Here is a 25,496-nt window from a genome sequence, read left to right on the forward strand (position 1 = left end):
GCCCTTCCTCCATCCGTCCGTATCCCCCCCCCCCCCCCCCCCCCCCCCCCCCTGCTCAGCCTCCTCTCGCAAGAGGATGATTGGGAGAGGGTGCTGGGCTGAGCAAGGCGCCCCTGGGCCCGGGGCCGGCTTCTGGGCCCCTGACCTTGGGTGCCCACTCAAAGGCAGACACAGCCGAAACCGGTTTGGATCAATGGATAGAGCGTCGGCTTGGGGACTGAAGGGTCCCGGGTTCGATTCCAGTCAAGGGCATGTACCTTGGTTGCGGGCACATCCCCAGTAGGCGGTGTGCAGGAGGCAGCTGATTGATGACTCTCTCTCATTGATGTTTCTAACTCTCTATCCCTCTCTCTTCCTCTCTGTACAAAATCAATAAATTAAAATAAATAAATAAATAAATAAAAAAGCAGACACAAACCCTCTTCCCCCACCGGGCAGCCAACAGTCAGGGGGAAACAGCATTGTAACACGTGCCTATGATGGCCGTTCTCGGCAGAGCTGCACGGCAGACTGGCTTGTGGAGCCACGGACAGAATAGGAGCTAGGTGACCTCCGACACTGAGTCGGGGTTGTGGCAGATAGGGTCCGGGCAGGGCTGCTTTCTGCATTCTGCGGAAAATGACCGGGTGATGCTGCACAGCAGAGCTGGCCCTCGGCTTCCAACCCCCCTGTGCAGCGGCAGGCCGTGACGGAGCCCCTCGGGCAGCTTTCCTGAGGGTGGCCGTAGAGTGACACTGCCGTCCCACCACACTTGCGTCAATGTCCCCAGCGTGACTCGCTCATCTGGCAGGCGAAGGTCACCTAACTATGCCAGCCACGCGCTGCGCTTCTGATACCTCGCAGACACGCGCATGTGCCCGGTGCCATGTACACGCCCGGCCCGTGTCAGCCTCACGGCAGCCTGACGCAGCGAACGAGGACACCGAGACCCAGAGGAGTTGTGCAACCTGACCAAGGTCGCTTGGCTGCCGTGCGGCAGAGCTGGGGTCCGCCCCCGACGCTGTGGCTCAAAGCCACCCTCTCCGAGTAGGGATCAGGGGCACCAGGAAGTAAACTTGGCTTTTCCACACCTTCTTGCTATTGATCGATCGAAGCCTCATCAGCTCAGACCCAGCCTACTCGCCAGTGTGTGCACGGTCAGTGAACACGCAGCCTGGCCCTGAGCAGGGCTGCCACACAGGAGTGGGCAGGTTATGCCCGGGGTGTGCTGGGGGGGTGAGAGGAGGCGTGGCCAGCAAAGGGCCCTGGTGAGGGCTGCATCCCCTGGGGGACCACGCCTCTAATACGGACCCTGGGGTGGACACTTAACGGGACACTGATCATTTTCCGTAACGTTCTACTTTCATTTTCTTAAAAAATGTACATTTCCAAGTAATGTATAACATTCAAAGATGTTATTTTGATTTTGACCCACTTCCATCTCAAAAATCATATTTATCGAATGCCTATCATCCACCAGTCACTGAGTGTAACACAGGGGCTACTACCGGATGGAGGTAGAGAAAAGGCGTAACGGGGAGACTAAAGCTACTGAACGGCGAGAACAAAGACCCCAAGGTGCTGGACTGGTCCATTCATGAAACAGGGCTCTCCCTAAGGGTAATCTGGGTTAATTCCGGGTCAGCCAGACCATGCCCCGTCCTGCACAGGGGCCGAGAGCCTCAGCTTCGTTGTCAGGTGGACCTGGCTCTGTCACCTCTGGCTGTGACCTTGGATACCTTTTTTTCTTAAAAATGTTTTTGTTTTTAATGATGAGAGAGAGAGAGAGAGAGAGAGAGAGAGAGAGAGAGAGAGAGAGAGAAACACGCCCTGACTGGGGATCGAACCTGCAATCTGAGTATGTGCCCTGACTGGGGATCGAACCACCACTTTCTGGTGTATTAGAACCAAATGAGCCACAAAGCTAGGGCAGGACAAGTTTCTTCATCTGCAAAACAGAGCTAATAAAAGAATCTACCAGGGTTAACGTGAGGATTAAACGTTAATGCTTATGAAACATTTGGCGTAGTGTCATGCACAAAATCAAGCCTTAGTAAATATCAGCTATTATTGGTATTACTGTTACTAATTCTTTTTAGTCGCCTTATCCCAGGCCCCAAACCTAGGCACAGTGAAGCTCCTCAATGGCAGGGGAAATGCTTTCCTTCTGGGTGCCCGGGCTCCCGCCCCCCTCACAGCACTTCAGGCTGGAGGGGCCACGGCCTTCTTCCCTGAAGCAGAGGGCGGTGACATCTGAGACTCAGGTCATATGTGGGCATTCAATTACAATGATCATCTAATGATTTTCTTTTCTTTCTTTGGCTGCACTGTTTGTTAACACTTTGCATGCAGAAAAAGGCATTAAGAATTTAAATAGCTCTGGTAGAGGGTTCAGTTGGTTGGAGCTTCTGTTGCCCTGTTTCCCAGAAGGTTGCGGGTTCAATTCCTGGTCAAGGCACATGCCTAGATTTCGGGTTCAATGCCCAATTGGGACTCATACAGGAGGCAACTGATCTATAATATGTTTCTCTCTCCCATCAATGCCCCCCCTTCTTCCCTCTCCCTCTCCCTCTCCCTCTCCCTCTCCCTCTCCTTCTCTGCATATCCTCGGGTGAGGATTAAAAATAGAATTCAAATAAAAATCATTCAAATTGGCTACTTACTACTCATTCTGGTAAGAAGCTCCATAGGAAGGAGACCAACATAATTTGTGGAAGACAAATACTTAAATCACTGATAAAGTTCCATCATGTGCACTTCCTTGTCCCCTGAGCCAGAAGATCCTTCCAATCTGGCCAGATAAAACAAGGTTAGGCTGCTGTTTATTGGATCACGCGCCTGTTTTACAAAGCGTCATCTTCCCCTTCATAAAAAAAAGGCTCCCTGGGCCCTGCCTCATCCCCTCTCCCATCTGTTTACCGATTCCTGGCCAACCATTGGCTCCTCTCCTCTCACACCAAGGGGATGTTTGGGGGGCAAAGTCTCAGGATCTCTTCTCTCTGTATAGTTATAATTGTGTGAAGTGTGTTTAACATTTAGCATTATATAATTCAATACCTAATATATTAATTTGTTATATTTAAGAGTGAATATTATACCTAGTAACTGTGTGAATGGCCCAGTAACTGAGTGAACGCCCTAGCAACCCCCGCCTGGAACCAGGACCGTTACAAGCCTGAGACCCACGCTGACAGACACACACAGGACACAGTTGCAGCTGCAGCTCGGCGTCGAGGCCTCGAGGTTCACTGCTCACGGAGAGCTCAACTGAGCTGGGGCAGAGCTTTGGGCAGGAGGAGAAGGGGGAGCGCAGAGCGACCATTGGTGGAGGAGCCTTCGGGCGTCTCTGGTTGATGCCTCCAACCTTGCTTCTTTTATAGCCATTTCTGTGCGTTCCTCTGTTCTCTGTAGGGGTCACCAGTGGGTCTTCAGTGTGTCTTATCAGTGGGTCTCAGGCTTGTAACGGTTCTGGTTCCAGGCGGGGGTTGCTAGGGTGTTCACTCAGTTACTGGGGCGTTCACACAGTTACTAGGTATAATATTCACTCTTAAATAGAACAGATTGATATATTAGGTATTGAATTATATGATGTTAAATGTTAAACACACTTTACACAATTATAACTAACACTGACATCTAATAAGATGTCAGTTTTGGTATGATTTTTTTTTTAGTGAATACTTTGTTGTTTTGGTTGTTTATTCTTTTTTAGTAAATTCTCAGTTTAATGGATTCATTAGATCGTCATTTGTTCAGGAAAAAATATGAAAAAATGTTCGTTCCGTTTGGGGCTTAGCACACTCCTGGGTTCAAATTCCAGTTCTGCCACTTAGTAGCTAATTACCATCTCAAGACCCATTGTTGTTGTTTTTGTTTTGGTTTGTTTTTCTAACCTATTAAATGGGAGAAAAGTGCAACTTAGTTCTTAATAGGATAAGACAATACAGACACAATGTAGCATCTCATTCTATTGCTCTTTTTCACCCTGATGATTTTTCTATGAAAATTCCAGAAAACAAAACAATATCTACAACTCTTTCTGTAGCCCACCTCATTATGGTAACAGCAACCAACTTAAGGCTTGCTGGTGGAAAGGGTGTTGGGAGCAGGGGAATTGTGTAAGTCGGGGTGTCCCTGCAGCTGAAGTGGAGAATGAGTGGCTCGGAGAGTCTCACGCTTCCAAGTCTTCAGTGAGCCCGGGGAAGATTAGCTCTGCAGGCTGGACCGTCAGGAGCCACTGGGCTCAGGCCAGGCTGACCCCAAAAGAAGGGAGTCAGCTAAAACATGCTGGAGGAAGGTAAGGGCAAAAGCAAACATTTAGGCCCAGCCGGGCATGGCTCAGTGGTTGAGCATCGACCTATGAACCAGGAGGTCACGGTTCGATTCCTGGTCAGGGCACCTGCCTGTGTTACAGGCTCCACCCCCAGTGAGGGGCCTGCAGGAGGCAGCTGAACAATGATTCTCTCATCACTTATGTTTCTCTCTCTCTCTTCCTCTCGGATAGGAATAAAAAATATTTTTTAAAAAGTAAATATTTAGCAAAATAAAATTCTGTTTACATTTTATCATGGTCATTTAGTGTGGGTTAATTATAGAGATGGCAATATAATTGAAAGAACATTTACATTTAAAGAATAGGCACATGGATATAATATTACGATAAATAAAGCCAGTAATTGTGCATTAACAGATACAAAATCAGTAACATATTGTCCCCGGGAATCCTGCATGCCCATTAAAGATATTGCCTTCCCCCTCTACCGCCCTGAAGCCCTACTGGAAAGGGTAAGTAGAGAATAAGAACTCTGAACAGCCAGAGAGCTCCTATCCTTTAGGTAGGTGGTCGGCAAACTCATTAGCCAACAGGGACAAATATCAACAGTACAACAATTGAAATTCCTTTTGAGAGCCAAATTTTTTAGACTTAAACTTCTTCTAATGCCACTTCTTCAAAATAGACTCGCCCAGGCCGAGGTATTTTGTGGAAGAGCCACACTCAAGGGGCCAAAGAGCCGCATGTGGCTCGAGAGCCATGGTGTGCCGACCACGGCCCCCGGTGGTTTCTCTAGGTCAGGGGTCCTCAAACTTTTTAAAGTGGGGACCAGATCATGGTCCCTCAGAGAGCTGGAGGGCCGGACTATATGAACTACTAATTCCTACTGTAACACCTCGGCTGCGCTCACTGCCCAAAAAATCTGGCGGGCAGGATCAGACTCCCCTGGGGGCTGCATGTGGCCGTAGTTTGAAGACCCCTGCTCTAGGTCCACAGATTGCTCCTGACTGTCTGGGTAAAGCCAGTGAGTCAGCCCCCAGACCAGCTTCTTCGCCCCAGATCGCATTATTACTAAGTTTCCTCACACAGAGAAACAACGCAAACACAGAGTTAGGAGACAGAGCCGGAGTAGGCAAAGCCTGGCACAACCCGAGCGCTCTCTTCCCGTCACACCTCATTCTGTTCCGTCCCCAGCTGCTGGGAGGGGACCTGTAAGCACGGAATTCACGTTATGCTCTGAGTGGCCATCTATGCCAGCAGGGAGGAGAGAGAGGAGGCGGGGCAGAGGGGTGTCCTGGACCAGGAGCGGCGGGGCTGGAGGCAGGGTACAGGGGGAGGGAGGCCACGGAGGAAAGGGTTTGGGACTCCCCCCCCTCTGTACCAATGCCCTCCCTAGTAAACAGAAGCCCAATAAACAGAACCCCAGGTGCACGCAACTCGTGGGAAGGCCGGGCTTACTGTGCCACCGAGCCTGCCCACTCTGCTCGCCCAGCTGCCATGGAGCTAGTCACAAAAGGAAGTCCCACGGGCAGTTCCTAGCTCTGAGAGTGAGAACACGACCCCCTGCCCCCCCTGCCCGAAACTGGTTTGGCTCAGTGGTAGAGCATCGGTCTGTGGACTGAAAGGTCCCGGGTTCGATTCCGGTCAAGGGCATGTACATAGGTTGCAGGCACATCCCTGGTAGGGGGTGTGCAAGAGGCAGCTGGTCGATGTTTCCCTCTCATCGACGTTTCTAGCTCTCTATCCCTCTCTCTTCCTCTCTGTAAAAAATCAATAAAATATATTAAAAAAAAAAAAAAAAAAAAAAAAAAAAGGAACACGACCCCTTAGACTTAGACGGTCTTTCCCTGGCAGAGGCTTTTTCGGGGCTGTGTTTTCTGGTTCCTTTGCGTTGGAGGGCCGCAGCCCATTCCAGCCCACAAGATGGTGCTGAGCCCACACACAGAAATGCTCTTGTGTTCCAAGGAGCCGGGAATCCAGCCCCCGAATCCGTTCTCGACACGGGCAGATGAGTAAGCATGGCTTCCAAACAAACAGGCGTCGGGTGTTTTCGATAACAAGGGGCAGAGAGCGTGCTTGTTGGTGGAGCGTGCACTCTCACTCGTCTCGCTTTGCCATAAATGGATTCTAGAGATTCTTCAGATCTGGGGTGGGGGCCGCTCCACCCAGGCCGGGAATTTCCTCCTCCGAGGAGCAGCATTCACTGGGAACAATCGCGGCGCCCTGAACGGTCACCCCTGCCACACAACACCCCTTTGAAAGTCCGCTCCGCTTATTCAGACCCCGGGTTACGCATCGCAAATTCCTCCAGCCGTTCCCTGGTGAGAAGAATGTTCCTGACAAAAGGAACTTTACAGTTCTTTTCTTTTTTAATTCCAATCCTTTCATTTCCCAGATGAGAAAACGAAAGCATGGAGAAGTTAAATGGCTTGCCCAAGATTCCACGTGAGGCCAAATCATGCGTCTAGACTTCTGGTTCCACACCGTCCTCCGCCAATGGCGGGCTCCGTTCTCCCCTGTTCCTTTTCCTCCTTCACTTCCGATCTAACAGGGCTGACATTTTTAACCGAAACTCAAAAACTCCCTTCTCTATTCTGGTTAAACTATATCAAGTCCACTCAGTCCATTATCTCCAGTCCGATGGGAGGTTTACAATGTCAATTCTATCTTAAAATATATCTACGGACTCCTTCGACATGGTACTTATGCTGATTTCTGCTCTAGAAACTCCCAGGTGAGATGAGGAGGGTGATGTCTGTGACAAAAAGGCATGACTGTTCTCTCCCACTCAGATCATTCTTTCAAGATCAAGACTGTTATACTAACGACAGCTTGGAAAATATTTTTAAACTGGATAGAATAAAAATAAATAAATAAATAAATAAATAAATAAATAAAGCCTCGGTTTCCTCTTTAAAGAGGAAGGGGGTTGAATCCACTTTAGCAGGAAGTGGCCCTGGGAGGAGCAGCTGGGGTCATGTCCATACATTCCTGTGTTTGGGACGGAGAGGCTGAGACCACGGGGTGCCTGAGACCCAGGACACGGAAGAGCTGCTGAGAACAGAGTGACTGGCAATAACCTAAGAGTAAAAGAACAAGACGCCAAGTGCCCGGGAGCTGACTGTGGCCCTTCGGCTGGCCCGTGGTCACAGGTGACCGGATCTAACCCCTGACCGGTTATATTCTCTCTTATTATTGCCTCAGGAAGCACAGCAAGCCTCTAATTTTCTGACCGTGCTTCTCCTCCCTCACTAGCTCATGCCGTTTGTTTTCCTGGGGCTCTTAGCCCAGCATCACCGTGCCCTACCTCAGCGGGGAGCTCAGACCGTCTGCAGGGGCCCAGGGCCCACGTCCGCGTCCCCAGAACATCACCTTCCCTAAAGCCAATTTCTCGGACCCAAGCACAAAACAAAAGAAAGAGTGCCTGTCCTTATTCCCGTCTGACCCTCTACATTTACAAATCACTTGCATGCACACCGTTGCGTTTTCTACCTCACCAACACCCGTCCTTTAATTCCTGTTGAACCCTCTCCTCTACCGCTTACAAATCATTTGCATGCACACCATCTCATTTCCTTCTCGCAGCACCCCTGTGGACCGTGAAATATTTCCATTTCAAAGATGAAGACAGTGAGGCTCCGAGAAATGAAGCCAAAACCCAACACCCACATAGCTTGTCGCTGGCAGGGCTGGGTTTTCACCGCTGGTCTTGTGACTTCGGGTCACACGCTTTCCTCAGCGCACTTAAAGGAGACTACGCGTACGGGACTTCACATGTTAGGAGACATAAGTCGCCAATCTCATCTTTTGATGTTTTATGGTTATGCTTGTTTTATGCCAAATTTCATACCATAAATGTAATTGTATTTGCCATTCAAAAAAAACAAAACAAAAAAACCCCCCAAACACTTATATATCATTAGCTTTTTTTTTTTTTTTTAACCAATAAAACCGATTTTTCCTGATCAGTCTATTCACCATTTAACACGCTGCTGGCTAGGTCAGTGGTCGGCAAACTCATTAGTCAGCAGAGCCAAATATCAGCAGTACGATGACTGAAATTTCTTTTGAGAGCCTAATTTTTTAAACTTAAACTTCTTCTAACGCCACTTCTTCAAAACAGACTCGCCCAGGCTGTGGTATTTTCGTGGAAGAACCACACTCAAGGGGCCAAAGAGCCGCATGTGGCTCGAGAGCCGCAGTTTGCCTACCACGGAGCTAGGTGATGATCATCTGCGCATTCCACTTTGTGAACTCTGCGGTTCTGCGTTACCTGACCGCACCGCATGGTGCTGAATTCCCGCTGTGAAATGGGAATGACTCCTGAGACGATTACTGTCGTACTTAGGTGAAGCAATGACTACCGAGACTTTAGCCATCAAATGTCCAATCAATGGTATGACTCACATACACACATATCACCACTGTATGCTACCACTACATCGTCATTACACTCATTCCAACCAAGTACTTTTGTTTTCTTAACAAATGTCTGAAGAAGCATAAGGTAGCAAGGACCAGTAACTCAGAAAAGCAGAACAACTATTTCATCCCCTAGGCCTGAAATTCTTTAGTTCTTCCCACATTCAGCAATCTCTGGAGTCCACAGTCCAGGGGAGAAAACAGACACGCAGACTTAACAGCCCCTCCCTCAATGCTGACATGCTCTAGCGCAGCGTTTTTCAACCGCTGTTCCGCGGCACACTACTGTGCCGCGAGATGTTGCCTGGTGTGCCGTAGGTGCAGACAAGACAAGAATTTTATAATTTTTCACTATTTTGTTTACTTAATATTTCATAATAAAGTAATTATAAAATACTTTTTTTGTGTTTATTTGATTCCTATTCAAGAGAATTACTTTATATATAGTCAATATAGGCACAGAGTTAAATTTTTTAACATTTTCTAATGGTGGTGTGCCTCGTGATTTTTTTCATGAAACAAGTGTGCCTTTGCCCAAAAAAGGTTGAAAAACACTGCTCTAGCGAGAGGCAGCTTTAAACTGAGTTTGGAGAAAGGGTCTGTAAAAAAGAGGTGGAACTGAGTCTTGAAAGACAGGGAGCATAAGAGAAATAAGTCAAACAGCCGAAAGACAAATACCGTATGATTTCACTTATATGTGGAATCTAAAAACAAAATAAACGAACAAAACAAAAACAGACTCATGGAGACAGAGAACAGACTGATGGCTGCCAGATGGGCGAGGGACGTGGGGGGGTTGGGTGAAAAAGTTGAAGGGATTAAGAAGCGCAAACTGGTAGTTACAAAACAGTCAGGGGGTCTAAGTTTAGCACAGAGAATATGGTCAATAGTATTGTAATAACTTGTTTGGTGCCAGGTGCATACTTGAAGTATTGGGTGGATCACTTCGTAAAGTATCCAAGTGTCTACCCACTGTGCTGTACACCTGAAACTAATAGAAAATAATATTGACTATTATTGAGAATAATAGTTGAGAAAAAAAACTGTAGTTGAGAAAAAAAATTTAGTTTCTGGGTGCCCCCCAAGACTGGCTGAGTCTGAACAGCCAGGACCCGCGGTGAGCAAGGTCCCAGGCGCCTCAGAATCAAGGCTGGCTTTGGACACCGTGTCGGTTTCCTGCGGCTGCCGTAACACATCGCCATGAACTTGGTGACTCAAAACAACACCAAGTTATTCTCTCAGAGTTCTGGAGGCCAGAAGTCCAAAGTCATGGTGCCTGCAGGGCCGTGCTTCTGGTGGATCCAGGAGTTCCTTGGCTCGTGGCTGCACGCCAATCTCTGCCTCCATCTCCACTCGGCCTTCTCCTCGGTATGTGTCTTTCCTCTGCGTGCTTCTCACAGGGCCCGCCCATATTCCAGAATGGACTCATCTCAAGATCCTTAACTAACGTACCTCTGCAAAAGCCTCCACACACACACACACACACACACACACACACACACACACACACCCACCCGCGCAAATAAGGTCACATTCATAGCGCTGGGACCTATCTTTTGGGATGGCCACCATTCAACCACTGCCTATCCCATGGCGGCACTTCATCTGGATGAGGTGAGGAGGTGAGGATGCAGAGGTCTAAGCTAAGCTCCCTGACAGTGGCAGGGAGAGAGAAAGAAAAGGGGAGAGAGCAATTCAGGACTACTCAGACCCACGGCTACACGTCTAAGTCTCAGGTACATAGAACGTACTACATGCGGGATGTAAAAAAATATCACCACAATCATAAATTAACAAAATGCTAGGCTATGTTACCCTGAAAATATAGGGGAGAGCCTTTTTTTTTTTTTAAATCCTCACCTGAGGATATTTTCCCCACTGCTTTTCAGAGTAGCAGGAAAGCAGGGAGGGAGGGAGAGAGAGAAAAACAGAGACTAGTTGCCTCTTGCACATGCCCCCACTGGGAACAGGGAATGGACCTTCAACTCAGGTACGTGCCCTTTACCAGGAATCGAACCCTCGACCCTTTGGTGAGAGGGGTGATGCTCCAACCACTGAGCCCTACCGGCCAGGGCTGGGTGAGAGCTTTGAACGGCTGAAAAGGCTTTTAGTTAATTCACTTTCTAAACTAAATTAATTTTATATGAAGTTAGGATTTCATCCTTAAGATACTGTGGACACTTTCTCCTCACCACCCCAGCAGCTTCTGGTGTAGACAAGTCACTGCGGCAGCACGGGATTGGCTATTTTTGTCTTTAAAATGGTTTCCTTAGGAGCAGGCAATATTTCTGGCCAGCAGTGTTACACCTCCCTTCTCACCGCCCACGAGCGGCCCCGAATCTCCACTGAAGAGTGGATCGTCCCTCCTTTTTCATTGATTCGTGTGCTACCATCAAAGTCCTACAGGGTAATTATTTGTGTCAGTTCCCAGACCCGCAAAGGTCTTCTGCCCTCTCACAAAGGAACTGCCCTGCTTGGCAACAAGGTCTGCGGGCCAGGAGGCCAGTGGGTGGGTGGTGGGGAGGGTGGAGAGGAATCAGGCTCGGTGTTGAGGTTAAAGTCACAGGCAGGAGACAACAGCTTTCAGAATCAGATTCCTAGTGATTTCATCATACGTCCCTACAGTATAATGTAAAGGGCACAGCCCCACCCGCTACCCCCAAACACTGTCCCCAAGCACCCCTCAGCGATCTGCAAGGACCAGCCGCTAGGCCAGTCTGTCTCTGTGTTGGACCACAGCATCCAGAGCACAGCTCCCCGGACGTCAACATGCACGAGTCAGCTGGGGATTGGCTGTAAGTGCATTTTCTGACACAGTGGGCCAGGAAAGTGTGGCCCATCTTCATGTAAGTTGGGGGGGCGGGGAGGAGCCAAAGTGTCTTACCTGCTGGTGAAGTGATAGCTATAATGGCGGTGATGATGCCAACGACAACAAAAGCTAACATGTACTGAGCACTTGCCACGTGCCAGGCCCTGGGTTACATGCTTTACAGACATGATGACTCCCTTAGCACCAGGAACATGGGAGCAGTTAAAAGATGTTTAGAAAAAAAAGGAAACATACGTATTATAAATTCCAGGATGTGCAGAAGGTCAATCAAGTGTCACCAGAGAGAGAGGACGATTCTCACACTGTCCCAGTCCGGGACTAGTTAGCAAGTTCTAAGCGCTTGATATTCCAGAAAGCATCCCTGGGCCAAACAGGTCCACAACACAGACCAGGTATGTTACGATATGCCTGCTGTCCTTTGGTGCCATCCTGGTCGGGCTTGGCTCCCTTCCGCTGCCTTGGGAGGGACATGCCCGCATAGGGAGGGCTCCCTTTGGTGGGCTCCTGTTCCACCCCAGGGCGGGCACACTCAGCCCTGGGCAGCTTACTCAAGGCTGTGCCTGGTTCTCTGCAGGAGGCCTCCAGATGTCCTCGGACACACATGCTGTGTTCGGCTGCTGACTCGACTGACCAATCACTCTGCCTGGATGAGATGGACATGGTTTACGTCCAAAGCAGCTTCTTTATTTGCTGTGACTTTTCCTTGGGCAGGGTCTTGGAGATCGTCAAACCCGACACTCGGCAGGAAAAGACTGGGCAGGCTGCCCCTGAGGAAATCCAGACTGGAGGATTGAGTCAGATGGTGTAACTCTGCAACTGTCAACTGCTGACCGGTTTCACTCGGCCCCACGTTATTTTTCTAAAGTGTCATGCCTTCCCGTTTGCCACGTTCTAACCACTCTTTCATCTCATACCCAGCCCACGTCGAACATTCATGTCGCCTTCCTGTCCCTGCAATGTATCTGAATTTCAGACTCTAATCTATACTAAAATAAGAATAAATCATTTATAAGTTTTGTTCTGCTTGTAAGATTTCAATACCTATACAATGATTCGTTGTTCCCCTAACATGTAAATGATGAGGTACAGGCATTCAAGCTTTCAAAACAACCATATAACAGTTCTTCTGGACCCCACCAGCTGCTCATTCCCATGTGGAACATTTCTTTCTTTCTTTTTAACATATTTTATTGATTTTTTACAGAGAGGAAGGGAGAGGGACAGAGAGTTAGAAACATCGATGAGAGAGAAACATCGGTCAGTTGCCTCCTGCACACCCCCCACTGGGGATGTGCCCGCAACCAAGGTACATGCCCTTGACCGGAATCGAACCTGGGACCCTTCAGTCCATAGGCCGACGCTCTATCCACTGAGCCAAACCGGTTTCGGCGGAACATTTCTTAATATATGAATCCTAGGAGGCAGAGGGGCAAATACCAAACTCTTTACTCTGCTTCAAAAGTGCCTTTAACGACGGGGTCAGCTCAAGCTTAGAGAAGGAAACGATACTCAACTCCTAGTCGGCACTCCCAAAAACCAGACTCCTCCTCCTGGAGGCGCCCGGCTCTCATTTGTAAAGGAGGGTCCCCTCTTCCTCATGAGCAGGTGATGCAATGAAAGAAGCAGCAATTGCTGAGAAGGCACAGACCTTTCTCAGGAGCTGCTCGCTCGGTCAGAGCATTCCGAGCTGGCATCACGCTCCATCGTTGCGACACGCGACAACAATTCCAGAAACTAGATCACAGAACTGGAGCATGGGCTACCTGGTAGTTGGGACTTCAAACAATGGGGTCAACACAACAGAATGCATCCGCCGAGATCACCCATGTCCTCGGGGAATCTTTGAGAAGCGGTCAATGGTGGCCAACCCGAGGAAGTATAAATTCTGCTCCGGAGACGCAGGATGGGGGGTAGAGGGCACACCGCTTGGTATGGAGCACAGCCTACCCTCTCATGCCACCCCCTGGAGAAAGGCTGCCGGCTCTGCCTTGTCTCCTCCCCGGCTGTCAGCCAACAGCCCCACGTTCGCAGCAGCTTCCCACCTGGCTCCAGCTGCGGAACGTACAGAGGTCATTTCTGTGAGCCCGGGCTCTGCTACAGTCCCCCGAGTCCACCACGTACCCGCTCTCCGTGTCCACGCACTTCCTTCTTCCCCGTTTCCCACCGTCCCTCCGCCCGTGTTTTCCATCGCTTCTCCTCCACCTCCCATTTTTCCAGTTCGAAGCCACGGCTGGCAAGACTGCAATCTCTGGAGGGAGGCCAGGCGTGGCCTCGCGGCTGAGGCAGCCCAGGAATGTGAGGCAGCCGCCCTGCCTCGGGGTCAGGAGGTGCAGGTGGCTGGCGGAGCTGTCGAGCAGCCCAGGTAGGTCTGCCGGACAAGGAGAAGCACAACAGCTTTCCCAGCGTGGAAACGCTGCAGAAGCCCCGGCTGGCCACGCAAATGCACGCACCGTGGTTTAGACAGAAGAAATCGGCGGGGTACATGGTTGGGCGGGGAGAGGGAAGAATATTCAAGTTCCAGTTGGCTTTTGACAGATTTACCCCAAAACCAATGTCATGAAATGACGGTTTCTGGCCCTAGTCAGGTTTGTCCAAACAGTTACCCTGTTCACCTGTTTTAGAGTGAAATTATCTGGGGGGCAGGGGGACCAGGGAGCAATGACATAATAAGCTGTTTAGATTTTAAAACGTTAAAAATTCCCCAAACAAAATCCCAAACCCACTGGCAGATAAAAACACGCCAACAGGCTGTTTAGAAAAATCAGGCTTTAAATATACTGACCTGAGAAAAACCTAAAGAACAGGCTGTTCTGTAGAACAGCTCGAGTTTCTGCTTGTGCTTTCATTTTAGAAAACAAACACTCAGACGCCACAGTGGGAGGAGCTCCGGACGGGGATCCAGACTCACAGAAAATGGCCCCCGGTTCTGGAGGCCGGACACAGCCACCAGGGCGCGGGGCGGGCTCTCTGGGAATCCAGGCCCCTGACCTTTCACAAGAGCCATTATCTAGGGACGGAGATAACTCCCCCGCCCCCCTCGCCAGGAACATAAATCATGGTCTTCAAAGTGTGTGCTGAGCGCCAGTGACTAATCGCCCCACTTTTATCCTCCCTGCTAGGGAACCTCCTGGGGGGCAAAGAGGTCATTTCAAAAGCAAGGTAGCTGCTGGGTTTGGAGGTGAGACTCCCATTCAGACTTAATAAAAGAAAGGAGGAAAGAATAAAAGACCTCAAGAAGTATTTCCTAAAATACAGAGAAGTGCAAATCATCTTCTCAGAGACTCGTATCATTAAATAGGGAGGACAGTATTAAAATAGATCAGTCGGATGTGGCAAAAAGCTCGTGGTTATTTTTAAATGTCAAAATGAAAAGCAAATATTAGGAATATGAAAATATACAACAAGCAGACCCTGGCCAGGTGACTCAGCTGGTGGAAGCAACATCCCGTACACCAAAAGGTTGCAGGCTCGATTCCTGATCAGGGCGCGTACAGGAAGCAACCGATCGATTGTCAATAGAAGTCAATAAGAGACAAAACAAAAATAAAAACATATCCATGGACGAGGATTAAAAATATATACATATACAACAAACAGAATGAGTGTAATGGTAATAATTTTCTGGTTTATAAGTTGGTAATTTTAGGGTGAACTTTTAGAGTGACACATACTGAGGGTCAGACTTGACCACTTAGGTAGCCACCCCTTTGTGTGTGTGTGTGTGTGTGTGTGTGTGTGTGTGTGTGTGACATAGATAAAACTTACCCCGTATTCCTTCTGTACTCCATCCATAGGAATGACGCACGTTACTGATAACCAGCTTGTACTTTGATTAACACTTGTATGATGACGTATGTTACTGATAGCCACCTAGACTGCCGTGGGCCAGAACAGCCTTCGAAAACGGGACCCCGACTTCAGACATCGATCAACACCCCATATACCCTACCTGGACGATGAGAAACTCACTTTGTAGTCTATATTCATTTAGGGAAAAATAAAAAACGTTCTCTCGGGAAATGTACGGTGTTTCTGTGCAAAAAGTCAACCGACAGCGTGCAGTGGCTCAAGAAACTCCGAGATTGCTCGACCTTGACTGGAAAAAAATGTTTAACCCAATTCATTAGCATAGCGCTTGGGGTAGGCCAGTTCTCTAACGTGTGAGTAAAACCCCATCCGGGGCTTCATTTCACTGCCACGTCATCGCTTTTTCCGTCTATCCTAGCGCCTTCTGCTTCCACAAAACGGTCCTCCCTTCCTCTCCCGTTAAGGCGGAGGTGGAACTCGCATACGTCCACGCCAAGGGCAGAACACACACAGACACCCGGGCCGCGGGGGTGACCGTGGCCGCCGTGACACTGCTCCCACCGGTGAGCAGCAGAGACAGCAGCGAGCCTGAGAAACTGCTCTCGGCGGTCACGGCAGGGCCTGCAGGGCCAGATGAACCGGCACACGGCAGGGACAGACCAGAATGCTGAGTCGGTTTGTAAAAAGGAAATCTCACTTTGGTCTAGGGGCGAACCAACAGTTCTAGCAGAGCTGATCAGAAACCTCCGGGCCTGAAATGAAAATGCACGTGAGCTGGGGGCGCCCGAGATCCAAACGTGAGCCTCTCATGCCTGGTAAGGCGATACGTGCAGCCCTGGGCTTACTGAGCTGCTGGCCTGCTGGTCTAACTGCAACCAACTCTACAAATAACCAGAAGCTGTTCTGACGCGGGGACAGGAAGAACACAAACAAACGGGGCCTAGAAACACGAGTTGACGCACAAAGCAGGAAGTGACAGCTCATCTCCACCTGGCGAGCACACTGCGTGCCTCCCGCTGCTCACACAGCCAGGGACGCCCCTCCGAGCACACAGTGTGCCTCCCGCTGCTCACACAGCCAGGGACGCCCCTCCGAGCACACAGTGTGCCTCCCGCTGCTCACACAGCCCGGGTGCCCCTCCGAGCACATAGTGTGCCTTCCCGCTGCTCACACAGCCAGGGACGCCCCTCCGAGCACACAGTGTGCCTCCCGCTGCTCACACAGCCCGGGTGCCCCTCCGGGAGGTAAACTGCTGCTCACACAGCCCGGGTGCCCTTCCGAGCACACAGTGTGCCTTTCCAGTGCTCACACAGCCCGGGTGCCCCTCCGAGCACACAGTGTGCCTCCCGCTGCTCACACAGCCCGGGTGCCCCTCCGGGAGGTAAACCGTCACTGGATCTCTCACGAAAAACGCACCCCGGGGCTGAACGTGGCTCAAGGCAGTAGCCAGCAAACTGACAAAACAAAAATAAAAACATATCCATGGACTGGGTTGTGCAAGCTGGGTCTCCTTCCTCGCCCTCCCTGAGAATATGTTTAATTCCTTCCCCAATTAAATTCGTGTTTGGCTTAGTCATTTTCATTTAAATGAAAGGAAAAACGCCTTAACAAAACGGGAAAGAGCCTTCTGCTGCTCCCAGTGCAAAAAGACCTTTTCTCTGCCACCTTAAATGGCAGCCGTCCCAGAGCTCGGGCGGCTCGGCAGGACGGAAGTCTGCGCCCTGGTGTCCGCTGTGGCTGCTGAAGCCCTCCCGCCCGCTCTCCCGATAGGACCTGCCTCAGGACAGGACCTGCCGCCTCTGCAGAGCGTACGGGACTGGGGACAGGGCGCCGGCTTCTGCTCCCAGCTGCCCACTAACTGCGTGACCTGGAGCAAGTCCCATGGCTTCCCGGAACTCCCCTTTCCCAGTCTGGGATGTGAGGAGGTTGGGCTAGTGTGTGTCTCGGGTTCTTTGTAGCCATAACGTGTGAAAACCATGATTCCCTCCCTAACCTCCCACTTTGCTACCTTTTGATGGACTCCCAGCTAAGTCTGGCTAGCATTAGGGCATCCACAAGGACAGTCAGAGGAAATCCTGGAATGGGGACCTCAGAAGGCCTCGGATGTGGATTTTATCTGCTTTTTCTGCGGGAGAGGAGAGAAAGCACTGCTGGAAGGAACCTTGGCCATCACTGAGCCAAACCTCTGGTGACAGGTGAGGAAACCGAGCCAGCAAAATTCCTCGACTTTCTTTCCCAAGGTTGCGGATGGGGCAAGGGAGCAAGTCCAGGCCTCCAGGCTGCTCTCTCCCTCGGAGCACTTTCCACCTCCCTCCGCAGGGCCTCAGAGGGCGATCGACACACACTTACCGAACACCTCTGGGCAAGACCTCAAGGAACTCTTTTAAACTTTCAGCTGGCCTGGCCACTCCGGGAACATTTGGACAGGCATAGGGACAGCAGCAGCTCCAGTGAGACACAAACTGGCCGATCTTATCGGTGCAGAAATCCGTTAGTATTCTGCCTATAAGAAAAGCTTGCAGCAGCACCTAGGAGGCAGATAAGGGCCTGGGAGGGAGACAGGAGGCCCCACGAGGGTGGGGACCCGCTCTGGTACCTGGCACAGAGAGCTGATATTTACTGGACAGATTCAAGTCTGCACAATTCCTCTGCTCCACTTGCTTCTTGTAAAAAAAAAAAAAAATCTGAGCTTAGAATAACACCGGAGAGAAGGGTCTCTAAGTCTCTAACCTAAAGCCAGAAACAATGACCTACTGCATACTCTCAGTATGTGGCTGGGGACACCACCCGGGTGTGGGGAGAAGAGGCAGGACTCTGGAGTCAGATGAAGCCCAGGGTGTGAAAAACTCGACAACACTGGCCGCATCGCTGAGCCTCTCCGCCTCGAGTCCACCGCACCCGGTTATCCTGCGTTTCTAATAAGACGGCTGGGCTAATGCGCACGAGGTGCAGAGCCGACTCCGTGAACGTCAGTCTGTCTCAGGAGCTATGGTACAGACAGAAACCCTGCTTCTAGGCAAAGCTCCAGGCCACTGGCACCCTCTTCCAAGAGAAGCAAACGGATGCCAACAGCATTATAAAAATGACTCAGTATTGCTTTAATAAATATATTCCTATTAAGTCATCTGATTTTTTAAAATGTACAAGAAGCACAAAACACAATTCAATATGTACAAGTAAAACAGGTTTTACATCTTCCATACGTAGCTAAGACACCAAACATATATGTATGCCTCAGCCTTTTCTTGTGAATAAGCAGAGAGTGAGGACTAGGAAGAAAATAATCGTTTTCTCATCTCATAAAATGAGGTTGGGATACATGAACAACATGAACTAGCCTCAAAATACATGATCTCAAGATGCAGAGAACGAGGGAACTATGATATAATGACAGAGGTTTATTGACCAGAAGACACAGAGCCAGAGGGATAAATGCACTAAGATGTTTTAGTGGTATGACTGTACAATGTTGCTACCATCTATACTAATAAAAGGGTAATGTACTCATTAGACCGGATGTCTTCCGAATGTCCATCTGGACAAAGCCACAGCAGCTGTGAGGTCCAAGAGCCGGTGGCCCGGAAGAGGCAGGCTGGCACCAGTGGGCCCGGGCCAGTCCCACCCGCACCACAGGGCCCCTCCATCCGCTGAGGCGGGCGCTGGGAGAGGTGGGCAGCACCGGAGGGCCCAGGCCCATCCCACACGAGCTGCACAGCCCCTCCAGGGGGAACGGACCCAAGCCATCAGTAGGACACCCCCTGAGGGATCCCAGACTGGGAGAGGGGGCAGGCCAGGCAGAGGGAACCCTCCCCTAGTACAGGAATTTTCGTGCATGGGGCCTCTAGTAGTTAAATATATTACTTGTAACAACAGTTATAGTTACGTTGGTTTTGCAAACTCTGAGCCTAGGGAGAGGGTCTTGCCGCTGATCTGGGGGCTGTGTGTTGCCCAGTATACTGCTGTAGATACACTGCAGACAGTGACGGTGGGTGTGATAAAGCCGCCATTCCTTGATTATCTGGGGTCAGATCGTTTTTTTATCTCATTACAAATATAATCCACAAGCATTATGATACAGATACAGAACTTTTGCACAGAATGTCTCTAATATAAATTGGAGTTGTAATCAGCACATCAAGTCTCAAGTTTATCCCTGGCATTTGTTAATATTCATCACAGCAGTGATTCTTTAAAATGAAAATTCCCAGGGGCCCCACCCTAAATCGACTGAATCAGAATCGCTGTGCCAGGGGTCTGGAAACCTACGTTTTAGCAAGTTCCTCAGGATGATTCTTATCCATATTAAACCGTAAGCCACCTGAACTATCACAGGATTGATTAGCATGGTGGGAGGTATGCTCATTCTATGATAAGACTAACAGATTAAAATGAGTCATAGAGATAAGGCTTTGTGTATAGATGCACATTATGCAGAAATTTGCATACACACAGAAGGCTGTCAAGGGAAGGGAATCAACATTTCCTAACTGCCTACGATAGTATAGCTCTTGACAAATTATGGCGTATTACTCAATCTTCAAAATAATCCTATTTGAGTTATGGATGAAAAAAAGTTAAGGCTTAGACTGAGTAACTTTTCTGAAGTCACAAGCCTGGGATAGGGACCAGCACGGTTGTGAAACTAGATTTATCTGACCCAGTCTTCTCATTCCATTGTATTAAGCTCATGTGCCTATGAAATCACACACACACACACACACACACACACACACACACACTCATGTCTTAAGATAGCCATATGGTAAAAAGGCATAGGAATTAAATTATTTTTAAAACTTTTTTTGCATCAACAGAAATGTAGTTTTAAAGAACTTACAATATCAATGAATATTCTTTGACAACAGAATAAAGCGTAGGACTACTATCAAAACCACATTTAACAGCCTGGATGTTAGTAATCAGAAGTGTGTTTTGAGGCTTGCTAGGGTCAAATTTAACAGCGATTCTTGATTTGCTCAAGCTGCACATTTTTTGCAAATGAAACATCTTCATATCCATTCTGTAAGTCCTATTACCTTACAAAGGAAAACGCCAACAAATGGATCTAGCACGTGTCAATCCAAGGACCATTCCGAACCCCCCTCCCCCCTCCAGCATCTGACACTCCAGGTCTCTCCACTGGGAAACCCTCTCTGGTGGCTTCTGGAGTCATGTTCTGCCCTGGTTCCTCCTTGCTCTTTTGCCAAAATTCTCTCTAGATCCTGCCTAGGCCCTTCCTTCTTTTCTCACAAGGCTCCATCCTCAGCTTCTGCCTCCATCTAGTCTTTCTGAAAACAATCTCTTCTCCCATCTCTTGAATTATTTATATTGCAAGGACTGCCAAACTAGCTCAGGCCTTCCTCTGGAGCAGTGGTCGGCAAACTCATCAGCCAACAGAGCCACATATCAACAGTACAACGATTGAAATTTCTTTTGAGAGCCACATTTTTTAAACTTAAACTTCTTCTAACGCCACTTCTTCAAAATACACTCGCCCAGGCCGTGGCATTTTGTGGAAGAGCCACACTCAAGGGGCCAAAGAGCTGCATGCGGCTTGTGAGTCGAAGTTTGCCGACCACGGCTCTGGAACATACAGCCCCCATCTGTCCGGGGGATGCCATACTCCAACGCTTCACACTCAGCACCTCTAACACAGCCCTCACCTCCCTCCAGGCTCCTTCCACAGGGCCACTGCTCTGGAGATCTGCTGCGTTAGCTGTTTCTTCTCCACTGAGATGGCAGATTGTGTCAGCCCTTCCTTTTGCATCAGCTCCTTTCCCACTTCACTGCCATTGCCCATTCAGGCCTCCCCCCATCCTTTCTAACTGGTCTTCCTGTCTCTAGTTTCTACCCTGCCTTTCCTCCCCATGTCCCTGCAGCCACCACAAGGACACTCCTCATGCGCAGCCATGATGCTCCACTGTCCAAATATCTTCGATGTCTCCTACTGGTTAATCCACTCCTATTTCCTAGCTTGGCATTCAAGACCAGTATCATTTGGTACCAAAATGTTCTCCAGTTGTATTTCCCACCAGATGCCTCTATAGACCAGTTCTAACTCAACTGGGCTAACTACCTTTCCCTGAATACGTTCTGTGCTTTCCTATTCTGCTACCTCTATCTCAAATGCCTCCTCATCTCTGATGGAAACCACATTCTTCAAGGACTTGCTTAAATGTGTGTGTGGGTTTTTTTTTTCTTTCTTTTTTCTTTTTTTCTCAAAAGAGTCCCCTGACTCCCAGAAGACCTCTTCCTCTTCAAATCACCAAAATATATATTTTCTGGCATTTACCATGCAGTTATTTTTGTGTGTATTTTATTCCCTCACTTACAAAATTGTCTGACAGGCCCAGCCCCTGTGGCTCAGTGGCTGATGGTTGAGTCATGAACCAGGAGGTCATGGCTCCATTCCCAATCAAGATACATGCCTGGGTTTTGGGCTCGATCCCCAGTAGGGGGCGTGCAGAAGGCAGCCACTCAATGGTTCTCCCTCATCATTGCTGTTTTTCTCTCTCTCCCTCTCCCTTCCTCTCTCTGAAATCAATAAAAACATATCAGCCAAAGCCGGTTTGGCTCAATGGATAGAGTGCCGGCTTGGGGACTGAAGGGTCCCAGGTTCGATTCCAGTCAAGGGCATGTACTTTGGTTGCGGGCATATCTCCAGTAGGGGGTGTGCAAGAGGCAGCTGATTGATGACTCTCTCTCATCGATGTTTCTAACTCTCTATCTCTCTCCCTTCCTCTCTGTAAGAAATTAATAAAATATATTAAAAAAAAATAAAATAAATAAAAACGTATCAAGCATACACAGAAACGGTCTGACAGGGAAGGAACCAGATCTTTTTGATGCTGAATCCTCCGTTCTCTCTAGCACAGTGCCGCACTCATATCAGTTACTCAAGGGGTATTTTCTGCATTACATGTATAGAACTCCTGAAAGTTTGCAAAGCACATTTACATTCAACATCTCATTTGTTCTATTTGGAGCTTACATTTATTACAAGTAGCATTCAAAACTTCCAGTCTGATTTACGTTGCTTAATGCAATTATTGGCACTAGCTCTAACTTTGTCACGTTATTATTTTTGTTGTTATTAATCCTCACCCGAGGATATTTTCCATTGATTTTTAGGGAGAGTGGAGGAGAGAGGGAAAGACAAAGAGAAACATCGATGTGAGGGAAACATTGCTTGGTTGTCTCCTGCACCAGCCCTGGCCAGGGCCTGGGCTGGGCCTGCAACCAAGGAACCGGCTATCGTCTGGAATCAAACCGGGATCCTTTGGTCCACAGGCCCACCCTCTAGCCACTGAGGCACAAGTTGCCAAGTGTTTAAAGGTATAACTTTGTATCTTTAAGTGAAAGTTTCTCTTAAATCGCTTTGCTTTGAACACTCATAGGGCCATGTGGCCTCCAAAGCTAAAAAACAGCATTTTGAGTCAAAGACAGCCCACTTGCCAAACTGGTTTTTTCCTCTGCCTACAGGTTAAGTGCACAAATGAGAGGCCTCTATAAGCAGATGAGAGTAATGGCAAAATCAAAATCTTAAATTCCTTTCTGAAAAGATGCTCCTATCTATCCAGTTGGAATCCTATTTCCGCGTCAGTCGCCAACATTCTTGGAGTTGGCGCTCCAGCACATTAACAATAACAAGCCTCTAACTGTTGAACGGTCCTTGCTAAGAGACTGAATATGGCCAATAACACGATGGTCTTGAATCCTCAAATGCCTTCGAGAAGCTCGATTAACATGTGTTGAATGAACAAGTAAATGAATGAATTCAGAGAAGGCCTTCCTATTGTTTGTAAGTTGAAAGTGTAAGTTTCATAGATGAATGGAAGGATGTTAAATATGGAAAAAAAAAAGGGGGGGGGAGTGCATTGAGGGGCAAGAACTGTGATCTGTCAGCTCTTCCTGTGACAGATCCTACTCTGGCTGCTGGCGAAGCAGGTGGAGGAGGGGATGAATGTCAGGCGCTGCCCGTCTGACTAGGTCTCTTTGGAGTTTAGGTTGCAAGTTCCTCCAGGGCAAGCACTCTGGGGCCCTAGCACTGTGCTTTGCATATAAAATGTGCACCATAAACGTAGTATGAGATGCAAAGGCCGTCATGAGCTGCTTGTGCATGTTTACATTTCAGTTCTCCACATCTATTCTTCCTGACTTTATAGGAATAGTTAAAAATACAGCACTTAATCCCCGTAAGACACTGCCTTACACACACACACACACACACATACACACGTACGTGACCACGGGTAGTTGTTATCATCATCATCTCTGAGGCTTTGTATATGCCTCACAGGTAGCATTTACTGGACTGTGTTGTCAGGACTTGTCTGCACAAGTTGCAAGTGTCCTGGGGCGGGCTTTTCGTCCTTTTATGCTCAGGGCCCAGCCGGTGCTCACTCCACAGCAGGCCCTGAGGCTGGTGGCATGACTCAGCAATCGAGGTCCAGGTTCAAGGCCTGCCTCTCTCCCAGCCCACTGGGTCACCGTGAAGAGTCGTTTAAACTATCTGGGCCTCAATGATGTCTGTCAGTCCTTCCGACCTCGAGAAGCTAGCAATCTAGAAGGAGACTTACAGGAGCTCCCATGACAGTCACTGGCAGAACTGAGGGGAGAAACCAGACCCTGGAGTCTCATTCACTTAGCTCACCCTTCCTCACAGCGGCCTCACACACACGTGTCTCCTTAATAACAATGCGCTTAAATACCATCGTCACTTTGTGTAATCCCCGAACCCGGTGGATCACTGGCACAAATCACATGCCCCTGGGGCGTCCTTCAGTCCCTTAGAAAAAAAGCATTTCCTCCTTCAGGTAGACTTCAGAGACACACACATTTAATTACCTCAGGTAGAACGGATCAGCCTTAACGAAATCAGTTTCTTGTGCTCTGGAAGAAATCACTTGGAAATCCTTGGTTCTGAGTCCTCCATCTCTTCCACATCAAGATCTAAAAAAGGAAAAGCGCAGTGTCTCAAGATCAGCTGCCAGGATTTGATGGGTCGGCAACAACAGTAATTACAATTAGCATGCGTACTGAACACCTACTGTAAGTCAAGCACTGAGCAAAGTGACTGACATAAGGGACCTCATATAGTCTTTATAACACCCCTGAAATATAGCAGACATTCCCCACGTTACAGCCATACCGAGAGACTCTGAGAGGGCACAGAATATGCTCAAGGTCACACAACTAGGTTATGCCGATCTGGGACTTAAATCCAGGTTCAACCGATTCCAAAGCTTGGGTTATTAACCTGTAAGTCGGGGTTTAAAAAATTTGTTGACAGTGACCCACCGTTTTTTAAAAAAATTATATAAACAAACTCCAAAATCTCAAACATCAAAAACAATGCTTACTTTTTTGCTGTGTGCAATGCATTAAGACTCGATTCTTCTCTGTATCTTTTCAAAAATCCCAAGAGTAACTCATCAAACTGATTTCACACTCTTCTAACGGGCCCCTGCTCCGCTGGGAAAACACCACGCTTAGGAAACCTGACTAGAAGTTTCTCTGAAAGCACGCCCTAAACCCTCCTATGCTTTTCCAACCTTGAGAACCTGACCGAGTAGTTGAGCTTTCTAATTCGGAGAAACGTCTTTCACCGTTAAAATAGGTATAAGGCACCATAACGCACACCATCTATAACGAATCCTTAAAAAGCTATATTCAATCAGGGCCAAAGTCCAGAATAGTATTTAATCACTTACCTATAGCAGAGCGGAAGTGATAAAGCGGAATCGCAGATGGACTAAAATCTAAGGTGACTAGTATACACTCTGCAAAAAAAAAAAGTGCCTAACGGCGGGCGGCTGGGTTGGACCAACTGGGCAGACCTAACTCTCCTGCAGAAGTGGGAGGCTGGGATTGCACCCCCTGGGGGGCAGGGCCCTGCCTCTGCATTTTCCATTCAATTCCAGGGTTTGGGTTTTGAACGAGGGAAATCATCAGGTCCCCCGCTGGGTGAGGTCCGGGGTCCGAGTCGCAGTCTGGGGGTGGGGAGGTGCGACTGTCAGACGCTCAGCGCCCGAGCCTGTTGGACCCGCGCCCAGAACGTCCCTTGGGTGCGCACTGCTCCCGGCCCCCGCCCTCCGGCACAGCTGCGCAGTGGGGCCGCTAGTTGCAGCGCAACCTGAGCGGCTCCCTCCGCCGCGGAGCCCCCTCCCCGGCGGGCGGCGCAGG

At 48.9% G+C, this 25,496-nt stretch overlaps 1 protein-coding gene across 6 annotated transcripts in view; it reads right to left on the bottom strand.

Moving 5' to 3' along the window:
* Positions 1-25,496, bottom strand: part of ZBTB38 (zinc finger and BTB domain containing 38) — a 78,437-nt gene that overhangs the window by 20,205 nt on the left and 32,736 nt on the right. For 4 of the 6 annotated variants that reach the window (XM_084901755.1, XM_084901754.1, XM_084901759.1 and 1 more), the window contains one exon: positions 24,159-24,263. The gene's annotated coding sequence lies outside the window, so the exon portion shown is untranslated. Of the gene's footprint in view, positions 1-24,158; positions 24,264-25,024; positions 25,094-25,496 lie in introns of all 6 variants that reach the window. The other 2 variants (XM_084901758.1, XM_084901757.1) reach the window with 1 other exon arrangement.

The sequence above is a fragment of the Pipistrellus hanaki genome (genome assembly GCF_964339955.1).
Source record: "Pipistrellus hanaki genome assembly, chromosome: 13".
Taxonomy (NCBI): Eukaryota; Metazoa; Chordata; class Mammalia; order Chiroptera; family Vespertilionidae; genus Pipistrellus; species Pipistrellus hanaki.